Consider the following 13,280-nt stretch of genomic DNA (forward strand, 5'->3'; position numbering starts at 1 on the left):
CAGACTGAAGGTGGCTGCTGCTGTGCGCAGGTATATAAAGGCTCAGAGCCTATTATGACATGCGCAGCCAGCGTTCCATTGCCACATTCCGTCTACTGCAGGCGGGATACCTGGATGGCTGAATGTCACTGAGAAGCTCACAGAGACCGCCATAAGCAACAGTTTAAAAGAATGCCACAGACTAATCAACCAAACTTTTTGGGTTGGTTTCTCTTTTATAGTCTGCAGGCATTAAATGAAAGAAGTCAGTGTTCCAGCAGAGGGAGACAACGTTTCAGAAAAGGCATTGTAGCAAACCAAAAAAGAAATTTTAAGCGCAGCAGAGTAACCAGCTCACATACCTGTTAGCTCAGGTGAGTTTAAAAGGCTGCTGTTGATAACAAGGGCATTTGCTAAATAGATGGTGTGTGTGCAACAATATACTGAAAGGTCAATTATATTGTGCAGCTTATCTCACCACCTGTAGTTATTTAGGTGAAAGCTCCAAAATGCTTGCCAAATATGTCTGTTTATCCAAAAGGAAGTATAGAGGGAGAGCTAGATAGATAGCATTGCATTACATTACATTACATGGCAATGCAATGCACAGTTGCTGAAGTTGAACCAAAATGAGCTTGTCATCTGGCTTCTGCAACTTTTAACATGAAAAATCCAATGAGGAGAAGAAAAGCAAAGCCAAAGAGTCCATCCCAAAATCCGACAAACAAGCAAAATGAACAAAAAGCATTGAATTCAATTCTTTCTGATTTTAGAAACTGCATTAAAGAAGGGGTGCACCGGTCCTGGAGATACTGCAATACCAGGTCAATGCGTGGAGTGGACAGAGCAAGCTCTTTTTCCATCTCCCTGTTCTAAAAATCCATTTAATATATGGTCCCCAGATAGGGGACGTATCAGATATTAAACTGATAAGAACAGATACTACACTTGATCTTAGCCAAAAGGCCGAGAAGCGATAACCAGAATTGGTTTCCGACTACGGTGCCACCCAAGGATTCTGAAAAGTCCATTTGTGGAGATGGCCACCTGGACTCCCGTTAAGAAGACATGCTGTCAACCTCTAGATCCCTCACATGCCTGCACTTTTCGGCTTGCTGCTGCTGCAATCCACGCGTTTTAGATCTGCATAACTCCACCTCTTTTAGCACAGTACCCTCAACCCCCGGCTGTTCCCACCCGCCTCAACACCGTTGGAAGGGAGGAGAACCAATTAAGGCGGGGGGGGGGTGGAACGAGCAGCTGTCTACCCTTAGCAGGAGGGTTGCTGATTAATTACCTCTCCTGCTGCTGCTGCTGCTGGCTGTCCAGCAGCAGACTGAAGGTGGCTGCTGCTGTGCGCAGGTATATAAAGGCTCAGAGCCTATTATGACACGCGCAGCCAGCGTTCCATTGCCACATTCCGTCTACTGCAGGCGGGATACCTGGATGGCTGAATGTCACTGAGAAGCTCACAGAGACCGCCATAAGCAACAGTTTAAAAGAATGCCACAGACTAATCAACCAAACTTTTTGGGTTGGTTTCTCTTTTATAGTCTGCAGGCATTAAATGAAAGAAGTCAGTGTTCCAGCAGAGGGAGACAACGTTTCAGAAAAGGCATTGTAGCAAACCAAAAAATAAATTTTAAGCGCAGCAGAGTAACCAGCTCACATACCTGTTAGCTCAGGTGAGTTTAAAAGGCTGCTGTTGATAACAAGGGCATTTGCTAAATAGATGGTGTGTGTGCAACAATATACTGAAAGGTCAATTATATTGTGCAGCTTATCTCACCACCTGTAGTTATTTAGGTGAAAGCTCCAAAATGCTTGCCTAATATGTCTGTTTATCCAAAAGGAAGTATAGAGGGAGAGCTAGATAGATAGCATTGCATTACATTACATTACATGGCAATGCAATGCACAGTTGCTGAAGTTGAACCAAAATGAGCTTGTCATCTGGCTTCTGCAACTTTTAACATGAAAAATCCAATGAGGAGAAGAAAAGCAAAGCCAAAGAGTCCATCCCAAAATCCGACAAACAAGCAAAATGAACAAAAAGCATTGAATTCAATTCTTTCTGATTTTAGAAACTGCATTAAAGAAGGGGTGCACCGGTCCTGGAGATACTGCAATACCAGGTCAATGCGTGGAGTGGACAGAGCAAGCTCTTTTTCCATCTCCCTGTTCTAAAAATCCATTTAATATATGGTCCCCAGATAGGGGACGTATCAGATATTAAACTGATAAGAACAGATAAGGTTTCAACATAATTTTATTGTACATAAGTCAGATTACAAGACAATCAATGCGAAACCTTTCAAGTACAAAAAAACCCATAAAAACATTTGACAATTATACATTACAGAGAATAATCAATATAAAATAGAATTCCACATATAAAAGCACCATCTACGGTTCGCTTCCTTCTTGCCCATATCTTTTACATTTTTTAAATAATAAACATACATTTCACTAAAAGCCAGTTTAATACAATCAAGCACAGAAATAAAATCACGATTAAACAATAAAATATTTCTTGTTTTCCAAATTGCATTCTTGGCACAGTTTATTATACACCAGCAGATTTCAGATTGGTATGCAGTAGGGCAATTAAAAAGTCCGTATAAAACATATTCATAATAAAAGTCCTTTAAACCGCAAACCCACTTTAAAAGAATCCCAAATTTCCCCCAGAGTTCTTGTGCAAAGGTGCAGTTCCAAAAAAGGTGCATAACGGTCTCATCACAATGGCAAGAGTCTCTTGGGCATTTTGCCCGTGCCACCAGGCCTCTCCGGTGTTGGAATTCTCTGGTTGGGAGGCACTGGTGGACGGACATCCAGGCAAGGTCTTTATGGACATTGGCGAGGAACTTCCCGAAGACATTCCTCCACACACGTTTGGATCTGTTCCATGAGTAGTTGCAAACTGGGGATGTCTCTTCTTCTCTCCTCAAATGGACAAATAGCTTCTTCCGGTCCAGAAGGATGTCAGCTCCAAGGTCTTTTAAATTATGAGTCTTTGTAACTTTTTCTAAAATAATAAGGTGCTTTGGTGGACACAATAAAACAGGCGCTGATAAGGATGGCCTAAACCATCTCTTAAAGATAAAACCACACGTGTATTTTAAAAACAGGCCAAAAGTAGTATCAGACTTAAAAGCTTTAAAACAAAAACAGAAAAAATTTACATATAAAAACAGGCGAAGATCGGGAACATCTTTTCCTCCATTCTGCTTTCTCTTATACATTTCTGATCGTTTAAGCTTTTCCATTTTAGAGCCCCATATAAACATAAAAATACAACGAGTTAGTTTTTTTAGCATTAAGTCAGAGGGAGGATACACCATGGCAATATATAAAATCATAGGTAATAAATCAGATTTAATAACAAGGACTTTCCCTTCGATCGAAAGATTCCTCAGGGTCCAAAAGGAAAGTTTCTTTGCCATTTTATCTTGAACCTCTCCCCAACTCACAAGCCCATCATTATTTGCATCAAATACAACCCCTAAAATTTTCACATTGTCATATTTCACATTAACAGTCGGTAAGTCATTTCTATCCCAGGCACCCATAATCAAACACTCAGTTTTATTAAAATTCATTTTAAAACCAGAAGCTTGACTAAAAAGATTGGTGCACAATACTACTCTCCGGAGTGAAGCAGGATCAGTGCAAATAGCCGTCACGTCATCCATATATCCAAGCACTTTAACCTGAGCCCCTCCCCCTCCTGGGACAGGAACCCCCCGGACTACCTTGTCTTTCCGGATCATGCATAAAAGGGGTTCCATAGCGCAAATAAACAGAATTGGGGATAATGGACATCCCTGCTTCACTCCGGATTCCAGTGGGATAAAATCAGTTAAAAAACCATTGACAGAGATTTGTGAAAACATATTATTATATAAACTCTTAATGCGAGATAAAAACCAGTCTGGGATTGCCATTTGTTTTAAAACTTTAAAAAGATATTCATGAGAAACCCTGTCAAACGCTTTCTCGAAGTCTAGCGCCAACAGGGCCAGCCCTTGATCCCTGTCTTTACTGTACCATATTACGTCTCTGATCGTATTTAGGGTCTCTGTAATACTCCTCCCTGGTACACCACATACTTGTTCGGGTTGTATTAACACATTAATAACAGTTTTAAAACGACATGCAATAATCTTAGCTAAAACCTTGTAATCCATGTTAAGGAGGGTGATAGGTCTCCAATTTTTGAGGTCGTCCCGAGCGCCCTTCTTCTTGTATATTAAGGACACTATCCCCCTCCTCCATGACTTGGGTAACTTATCACACAAAAAAACCTCTTTAAAAAGTGCTAAAAGATCCTCTTTTAAAATATCCCAAAAGGATAAATAAAATTCCACAGGAAGGTCATCAGCTCCTGGGGCTTTCCCTCTTGAAAAACTTTTAAAAACACTAAAAAGTTCTTCTAAAGTAATATCTTTTGTTAAAAACCCCTGATCTGCAGAATTTAGCCTAAAATCCAGGACATTAAGAGCATCTTGTAAAAACACATTATTAACACTTTTTTTGCTAAAAAGGTTTCTATAAAAATTAAAAGCTACCCTCTTCATACCTTGTATTGTGCTATCTCCATCTAGGCAGGTAATCGTTTCTTTCCTCTCCACCACTTTTTTGAAAAAGAAACGTGTACACTTTTCCCCTTCTTCTAAAAATTGCACCTTAGAATTAAATATTATTTCCTTCCCTTTTTGTTCAAGGTATGACTGTATCTCATTTTTAAGGCTTACAATATCATCATGCACCTCTAAGCCTATCTCTTTGAATTTAAGGAGAGTCTGCAGTCTAGTATTCAAATTTGCATAGCCCTGCTTCTTCTGCCTCGCCTTCCTCTTCCCAGCCCTGATAAAAAAATGTTGGATCTTGTCTTTAATCCCTTCCCACCAGGACAGCATTTTAAAATATGGGGGTTTGAGCTGCCTCCATTGTTGGTACTTTTTGATAAAATCTGACCTTACCAGGGGGTCTTCCAATAGGTGTACCCCCAGGCGCCACAACCCTCTATTCACCTTTAGTTCCCCCTGGTATTCTATCTCTAATTTTAATATGTTATGGTCAGAAAATAAATTAGGAATTAAAACAAAATATACAGGGCTAAAAGTTTCAGATAAAAAGATAAAATCGATCCTGGAGGTCACTCTCCGACCGGACCACGTAAATCCCGGGTCCGTCGGCGATAGCGACCTCCAGGCATCGCGCAACTTAAAATCTGTCTGCAAATTACTTAATAAAAAACATGATTTATCTAATTTACGGATTGGGTCACCTCCTCCTCGGTGCTCATTTACACTGAGGCAATTAAAGTCCCCAGCTACCAAAAGAGGAGATGACCCTACACAGAACAACGGTAAAATCTCAAACAATTGTATCCGCTCTTGTTTATCTGGAGGGGCATACACATTTATAACACGAAAGTTAAAATTATTAAAACATAAATGTACTAATATAGCTCTGCCGGGCACAATCTCAGTGACAGAGGAGATTATAAAAGCATTACCTCGGCAGAGCAGACCCACACCAGCTGATTTATTCTCATTAGAGCCGGACCAAATGGAGGGCCCTAGTTTCCAGTCTTTCTTTAGCTCATTATACCGTAGTCCGTGTTGCAGACCGCATTCCTGTAGGAAACAAATATCAAAGTCTAATGTTTTGAAAAAATCAAAGAGAGCAGCCCTGCGGACAGGGCTCTTTAAAGATCTCACATTGAGTGAGAGACACTTAATAGATGGCATTTGTGTCATGGGGGAGGGGAGTCATCCATTATATCCCCTGCAGACCCCGTCAAGCTCTCGAGTGCTGAGGAGAAGCAGAGAATATTCTGGGGGTCCGAACCGGATATCGGATACCCGGAGGAACCGGGTTGCCATATATCGTCCCTGGCAAGGCACACATCAGGCGAGTCTGGATTAAATGCCGGAGGATCGTCCGCTCTCAACTTTTTGCCACACGGCTCAATCACGTCGCTCGTGCAGTCATCCTCCGCTATTGCTGTGTGGCCTCTCACTTCCTGAAGACTCTCCAGGTCAGACATGAAAACCTCACCATCATTGCCACCTGCTGGACAAAGAACCGTGGTCTGCTGGCACAAGTCCCTAGGTATGTCTGGGGTCTTCGACACAGAGCCCCCCACCGCCAACTCATTGGGGGCGCCCTGCTCCAACACACCAGGGACCATCGACACAGTGGTCTTCTCTCTGACGGGAGAGTCCCTCTGCTCCGGTCTTTGGGTGGTCCGCCCTCCGCCCTTTTTCTGGGACTTCGCCACAGGAGGCTCTCCACGGGGGAGACCCGACTCCTGCTCCATCCTCTCCGTCTCCTTCCTCGCGCCCTTGACCTTCTCCGCCACCTCCTCTGTTGTGGAAACAGAAGGACGAGGCTCAGGTCCTTTACTGGTCTCCGGAACACGAACTGGTCCTTCCCGTGGCATAGGTCCTCCAGCAGCTTCCGCATATGTTCGGGTCTTGGTCTTCAGTGGGCACTCCCGAAATATATGGCCGTCCACGCCACAAAGGTTGCAAGAATCCTTATGGGGGCAATCCTTAAATAAATGTCCTAGTAGACCACAGTTATTACAACGGAATGCCTTGGACTCTGCACAATTGCTCTGGACATGCCCCATTTTCCCACAATTTCGACAGTACATAGGCATGCCAGCATAAAATAAATACCCCCGACTTTTCCCGATAGTGATAGTAGAGGGGGGGTGATGTGTTCCTCCATAGCCCTGGGGATCCTTCCGCAACCGCACAAGAAACCTCCGCTTCCCACCCCAGAAGCCAACAGAGTTCTTCACAGGCCCAATGTATCTCACCTCATCACAGTGACGGCTCAAACAGGTTTGGATGTCCTGCCTCTCCACAAAAGGGTTGGGAAAATACGTTGTTATTTGTACTTCCTCATGGACGAAAAGCAGGGAAAACACCAGGCCATCCATCTCATCTCTCCAACCATGCTCGTTCACCTTCTGGACCAACTGTTGGCAGCATCCTTGGTTCTTAAAAGTGATGGTATAAATACCTTTGAGTTCATTGTCCTGGAAGCAAAAGATGTCATCTCTGTCGAACTCCAGGATCCCAAGGAGGATGGTATTGCAGACGAAGCGGATACCTTTCTGCTCTCTGAAACTTTCCAAGACCTCGATACGGATTGTGTTCCTCATCCGGGGCTCTCCCGATGCAAAAGAAATTGTAGCAGGCATCCTTCCACGAAAGCGTACCAACTACAGAAGAAAAGAAAAAAGGCGTGAGCCTTTTTAAGGGATCGCAACACGTTGTAAGGGGACTAAGCCAGCTCCCTAATAGCAGCAGGGGGGTGAAGCCCCACCGTAAGGTGGGACGATCCCCCCAGGCCAAGGAGCCGGGTACCCCAAACACCTATCAGCCAAGACCAGATGCAATGCCTAAACACCACACCCAATCTTAGCCAAAAGGCCGAGAAGCGATAACCAGAATTGGTTTCCGACTACGGTGCCACCCAAGGATTCTGAAAAGTCCATTTGTGGAGATGGCCACCTGGACTCCCGTTAAGAAGACATGCTGTCAACCTCTAGATCCCTCACATGCCTGCACTTTTCGGCTTGCTGCTGCTGCAATCCACGCGTTTTAGATCTGCATAACTCCACCTCTTTTAGCACAGTACCCTCAACCCCGGCTGTTCCCACCCGCCTCAACACCGTTGGAAGGGAGGAGAACCAATTAAGGCGGGGGGGGGTGGAACGAGCAGCTGTCTACCCTTAGCAGGAGGGTTGCTGATTAATTACCTCTCCTGCTGCTGCTGCTGCTGGCTGTCCAGCAGCAGACTGAAGGTGGCTGCTGCTGTGCGCAGGTATATAAAGGCTCAGAGCCTATTATGACACGCGCAGCCAGCGTTCCATTGCCACATTCCGTCTACTGCAGGCGGGATACCTGGATGGCTGAATGTCACTGAGAAGCTCACAGAGACCGCCATAAGCAACAGTTTAAAAGAATGCCACAGACTAATCAACCAAACTTTTTGGGTTGGTTTCTCTTTTATAGTCTGCAGGCATTAAATGAAAGAAGTCAGTGTTCCAGCAGAGGGAGACAACGTTTCAGAAAAGGCATTGTAGCAAACCAAAAAAGAAATTTTAAGCGCAGCAGAGTAACCAGCTCACATACCTGTTAGCTCAGGTGAGTTTAAAAGGCTGCTGTTGATAACAAGGGCATTTGCTAAATAGATGGTGTGTGTGCAACAATATACTGAAAGGTCAATTATATTGTGCAGCTTATCTCACCACCTGTAGTTATTTAGGTGAAAGCTCCAAAATGCTTGCCTAATATGTCTGTTTATCCAAAAGGAAGTATAGAGGGAGAGCTAGATAGATAGCATTGCATTACATTACATTACATGGCAATGCAATGCACAGTTGCTGAAGTTGAACCAAAATGAGCTTGTCATCTGGCTTCTGCAACTTTTAACATGAAAAATCCAATGAGGAGAAGAAAAGAAAAGCCAAAGAGTCCATCCCAAAATCCGACAAACAAGCAAAATGAACAAAAAGCATTGAATTCAATTCTTTCTGATTTTAGAAACTGCATTAAAGAAGGGGTGCACCGGTCCTGGAGATACTGCAATACCAGGTCAATGCGTGGAGTGGACAGAGCAAGCTCTTTTTCCATCTCCCTGTTCTAAAAATCCATTTAATATATGGTCCCCAGATAGGGGACGTATCAGATATTAAACTGATAAGAACAGATACTACACTTGATCTTAGCCAAAAGGCCGAGAAGCGATAACCAGAATTGGTTTCCGACTACGGTGCCACCCAAGGATTCTGAAAAGTCCATTTGTGGAGATGGCCACCTGGACTCCCGTTAAGAAGACATGCTGTCAACCTCTAGATCCCTCACATGCCTGCACTTTTTGGCTTGCTGCTGCTGTAATCCACGCGTTTTAGATCTGCATAACTCCACCTCTTTTAGCACAGTACCCTCAACACCCGGCTGTTCCCACCCGCCTCAACACCGTTGGAAGGGAGGAGAACCAATTAAGGCGGGGGGGGGTGGAACGAGCAGCTGTCTACCCTTAGCAGGAGGGTTGCTGATTAATTACCTCTCCTGCTGCTGCTGCTGCTGGCTGTCCAGCAGCAGACTGAAGGTGGCTGCTGCTGTGCGCAGGTATATAAAGGCTCAGAGCCTATTATGACATGCGCAGCCAGCGTTCCATTGCCACATTCCGTCTACTGCAGGCGGGATACCTGGATGGCTGAATGTCACTGAGAAGCTCACAGAGACCGCCATAAGCAACAGTTTAAAAGAATGCCACAGACTAATCAACCAAACTTTTTGGGTTGGTTTCTCTTTTATAGTCTGCAGGCATTAAATGAAAGAAGTCAGTGTTCCAGCAGAGGGAGACAACGTTTCAGAAAAGGCATTGTAGCAAACCAAAAAAGAAATTTTAAGCGCAGCAGAGTAACCAGCTCACATACCTGTTAGCTCAGGTGAGTTTAAAAGGCTGCTGTTGATAACAAGGGCATTTGCTAAATAGATGGTATGTGTGCAACAATATACTGAAAGGTCAATTATATTGTGCAGCTTATCTCACCACCTGTAGTTATTTAGGTGAAAGCTCAAAAATGCTTGCCTAATATGTCTGTTTATCCAAAAGGAAGTATAGAGGGAGAGCTAGATAGATAGCATTGCATTACATTACATTACATGGCAATGCAATGCACAGTTGCTGAAGTTGAACCAAAATGAGCTTGTCATCTGGCTTCTGCAACTTTTAACATGAAAAATCCAATGAGGAGAAGAAAAGCAAAGCCAAAGAGTCCATCCCAAAATCCGACAAACAAGCAAAATGAACAAAAAGCATTGAATTCAATTCTTTCTGATTTTAGAAACTGCATTAAAGAAGGGGTGCACCGGTCCTGGAGATACTGCAATACCAGGTCAATGCGTGGAGTGGACAGAGCAAGCTCTTTTTCCATCTCCCTGTTCTAAAAATCCATTTAATATATGGTCCCCAGATAGGGGACGTATCAGATATTAAACTGATAAGAACAGATACTACACTTGATCTTAGCCAAAAGGCCGAGAAGCGATAACCAGAATTGGTTTCCGACTACGGTGCCACCCAAGGATTCTGAAAAGTCCATTTGTGGAGATGGCCACCTGGACTCCCGTTAAGAAGACATGCTGTCAACCTCTAGATCCCTCACATGCCTGCACTTTTCGGCTTGCTGCTGCTGCAATCCACGCGTTTTAGATCTGCATAACTCCACCTCTTTTAGCACAGTACCCTCAACCCCCGGCTGTTCCCACCCGCCTCAACACCGTTGGAAGGGAGGAGAACCAATTAAGGCGGGGGGGGGTGGAACGAGCAGCTGTCTACCCTTAGCAGGAGGGTTGCTGATTAATTACCTCTCCTGCTGCTGCTGCTGCTGGCTGTCCAGCAGCAGACTGAAGGTGGCTGCTGCTGTGCGCAGGTATATAAAGGCTCAGAGCCTATTATGACACGCGCAGCCAGCGTTCCATTGCCACATTCCGTCTACTGCAGGCGGGATACCTGGATGGCTGAATGTCACTGAGAAGCTCACAGAGACCGCCATAAGCAACAGTTTAAAAGAATGCCACAGACTAATCAACCAAACTTTTTGGGTTGGTTTCTCTTTTATAGTCTGCAGGCATTAAATGAAAGAAGTCAGTGTTCCAGCAGAGGGAGACAACGTTTCAGAAAAGGCATTGTAGCAAACCAAAAAAGAAATTTTAAGCGCAGCAGAGTAACCAGCTCACATACCTGTTAGCTCAGGTGAGTTTAAAAGGCTGCTGTTGATAACAAGGGCATTTGCTAAATAGATGGTGTGTGTGCAACAATATACTGAAAGGTCAATTATATTGTGCAGCTTATCTCACCACCTGTAGTTATTTAGGTGAAAGCTCCAAAATGCTTGCCTAATATGTCTGTTTATCCAAAAGGAAGTATAGAGGGAGAGCTAGATAGATAGCATTGCATTACATTACATTACATGGCAATGCAATGCACAGTTGCTAAAGTTGAACCAAAATGAGCTTGTCATCTGGCTTCTGCAACTTTTAACATGAAAAATCCAATGAGGAGAAGAAAAGCAAAGCCAAAGAGTCCATCCCAAAATCCGACAAACAAGCAAAATGAACAAAAAGCATTGAATTCAATTCTTTCTGATTTTAGAAACTGCATTAAAGAAGGGGTGCACCGGTCCTGGAGATACTGCAATACCAGGTCAATGCGTGGAGTGGACAGAGCAAGCTCTTTTTCCATCTCCCTGTTCTAAAAATCCATTTAATATATGGTCCCCAGATAGGGGACGTATCAGATATTAAACTGATAAGAACAGATACTACACTTGATCTTAGCCAAAAGGCCGAGAAGCGATAACCAGAATTGGTTTCCGACTACGGTGCCACCCAAGGATTCTGAAAAGTCCATTTGTGGAGATGGCCACCTGGACTCCCGTTAAGAAGACATGCTGTCAACCTCTAGATCCCTCACATGCCTGCACTTTTCGGCTTGCTGCTGCTGCAATCCACGCGTTTTAGATCTGCATAACTCCACCTCTTTTAGCACAGTACCCTCAACCCCCGGCTGTTCCCACCCGCCTCAACACCGTTGGAAGGGAGGAGAACCAATTAAGGCGGGGGGGGGGTGGAACGAGCAGCTGTCTACCCTTAGCAGGAGGGTTGCTGATTAATTACCTCTCCTGCTGCTGCTGCTGCTGGCTGTCCAGCAGCAGACTGAAGGTGGCTGCTGCTGTGCGCAGGTATATAAAGGCTCAGAGCCTATTATGACACGCGCAGCCAGCGTTCCATTGCCACATTCCGTCTACTGCAGGCGGGATACCTGGATGGCTGAATGTCACTGAGAAGCTCACAGAGACCGCCATAAGCAACAGTTTAAAAGAATGCCACAGACTAATCAACCAAACTTTTTGGGTTGGTTTCTCTTTTATAGTCTGCAGGCATTAAATGAAAGAAGTCAGTGTTCCAGCAGAGGGAGACAACGTTTCAGAAAAGGCATTGTAGCAAACCAAAAAAGAAATTTTAAGCGCAGCAGAGTAACCAGCTCACATACCTGTTAGCTCAGGTGAGTTTAAAAGGCTGCTGTTGATAACAAGGGCATTTGCTAAATAGATGGTGTGTGTGCAACAATATACTGAAAGGTCAATTATATTGTGCAGCTTATCTCACCACCTGTAGTTATTTAGGTGAAAGCTCCAAAATGCTTGCCTAATATGTCTGTTTATCCAAAAGGAAGTATAGAGGGAGAGCTAGATAGATAGCATTGCATTACATTACATTACATGGCAATGCAATGCACAGTTGCTGAAGTTGAACCAAAATGAGCTTGTCATCTGGCTTCTGCAACTTTTAACATGAAAAATCCAATGAGGAGAAGAAAAGCAAAGCCAAAGAGTCCATCCCAAAATCCGACAAACAAGCAAAATGAACAAAAAGCATTGAATTCAATTCTTTCTGATTTTAGAAACTGCATTAAAGAAGGGGTGCACCGGTCCTGGAGATACTGCAATACCAGGTCAATGCGTGGAGTGGACAGAGCAAGCTCTTTTTCCATCTCCCTGTTCTAAAAATCCATTTAATATATGGTCCCCAGATAGGGGACGTATCAGATATTAAACTGATAAGAACAGATACTACACTTGATCTTAGCCAAAAGGCCGAGAAGCGATAACCAGAATTGGTTTCCGACTACGGTGCCACCCAAGGATTCTGAAAAGTCCATTTGTGGAGATGGCCACCTGGACTCCCGTTAAGAAGACATGCTGTCAACCTCTAGATCCCTCACATGCCTGCACTTTTCGGCTTGCTGCTGCTGCAATCCACGCGTTTTAGATCTGCATAACTCCACCTCTTTTAGCACAGTACCCTCAACCCCCGGCTGTTCCCACCCGCCTCAACACCGTTGGAAGGGAGGAGAACCAATTAAGGCGGGGGGGGGGGTGGAACGAGCAGCTGTCTACCCTTAGCAGGAGGGTTGCTGATTAATTACCTCTCCTGCTGCTGCTGCTGCTGGCTGTCCAGCAGCAGACTGAAGGTGGCTGCTGCTGTGCGCAGGTATATAAAGGCTCAGAGCCTATTATGACACGCGCAGCCAGCGTTCCATTGCCACATTCCGTCTACTGCAGGCGGGATACCTGGATGGCTGAATGTCACTGAGAAGCTCACAGAGACCGCCATAAGCAACAGTTTAAAAGAATGCCACAGACTAATCAACCAAACTTTTTGGGTTGGTTTCTCTTTTATAGTCTGCAGGCATTAAAT

General features: G+C 44.4%; 6 non-coding genes across 6 annotated transcripts; all 6 read right to left on the reverse strand.

The window, feature by feature from the left end:
- Nucleotides 1-766: 766 nt before the first annotated feature.
- LOC141209543 (U2 spliceosomal RNA) lies at nt 767-957 on the reverse strand. The gene has a single exon (XR_012279736.1). It is a non-coding gene; the product is annotated as a U2 spliceosomal RNA (small nuclear RNA).
- A 1,120-nt stretch (nt 958-2,077) lies between these two features.
- LOC141210632 (U2 spliceosomal RNA) lies at nt 2,078-2,261 on the reverse strand. Its single transcript, XR_012280778.1, has one exon. It is a non-coding gene; the product is annotated as a U2 spliceosomal RNA (small nuclear RNA).
- A 6,305-nt stretch (nt 2,262-8,566) lies between these two features.
- Nucleotides 8,567-8,757, reverse strand: LOC141209544 (U2 spliceosomal RNA). The gene has a single exon (XR_012279737.1). It is a non-coding gene; the product is annotated as a U2 spliceosomal RNA (small nuclear RNA).
- Nucleotides 8,758-9,876: 1,119 nt separating this feature from the next.
- On the reverse strand, nt 9,877-10,067 carry LOC141209545 (U2 spliceosomal RNA). The gene has a single exon (XR_012279738.1). It is a non-coding gene; the product is annotated as a U2 spliceosomal RNA (small nuclear RNA).
- A 1,119-nt stretch (nt 10,068-11,186) lies between these two features.
- On the reverse strand, nt 11,187-11,377 carry LOC141209547 (U2 spliceosomal RNA). Its single transcript, XR_012279740.1, has one exon. It is a non-coding gene; the product is annotated as a U2 spliceosomal RNA (small nuclear RNA).
- A 1,120-nt stretch (nt 11,378-12,497) lies between these two features.
- LOC141209548 (U2 spliceosomal RNA) lies at nt 12,498-12,688 on the reverse strand. Its single transcript, XR_012279741.1, has one exon. It is a non-coding gene; the product is annotated as a U2 spliceosomal RNA (small nuclear RNA).
- Between the last annotated feature and the right edge of the window lie 592 nt (nt 12,689-13,280).

The sequence above is a fragment of the Phyllobates terribilis genome, unplaced genomic scaffold, assembly GCF_046119375.1.
Source record: "Phyllobates terribilis strain yellow unplaced genomic scaffold, ASM4611937v1 Scaffold_169__1_contigs__length_4117513, whole genome shotgun sequence".
Classification (NCBI taxonomy): Eukaryota; Metazoa; Chordata; class Amphibia; order Anura; family Dendrobatidae; genus Phyllobates; species Phyllobates terribilis.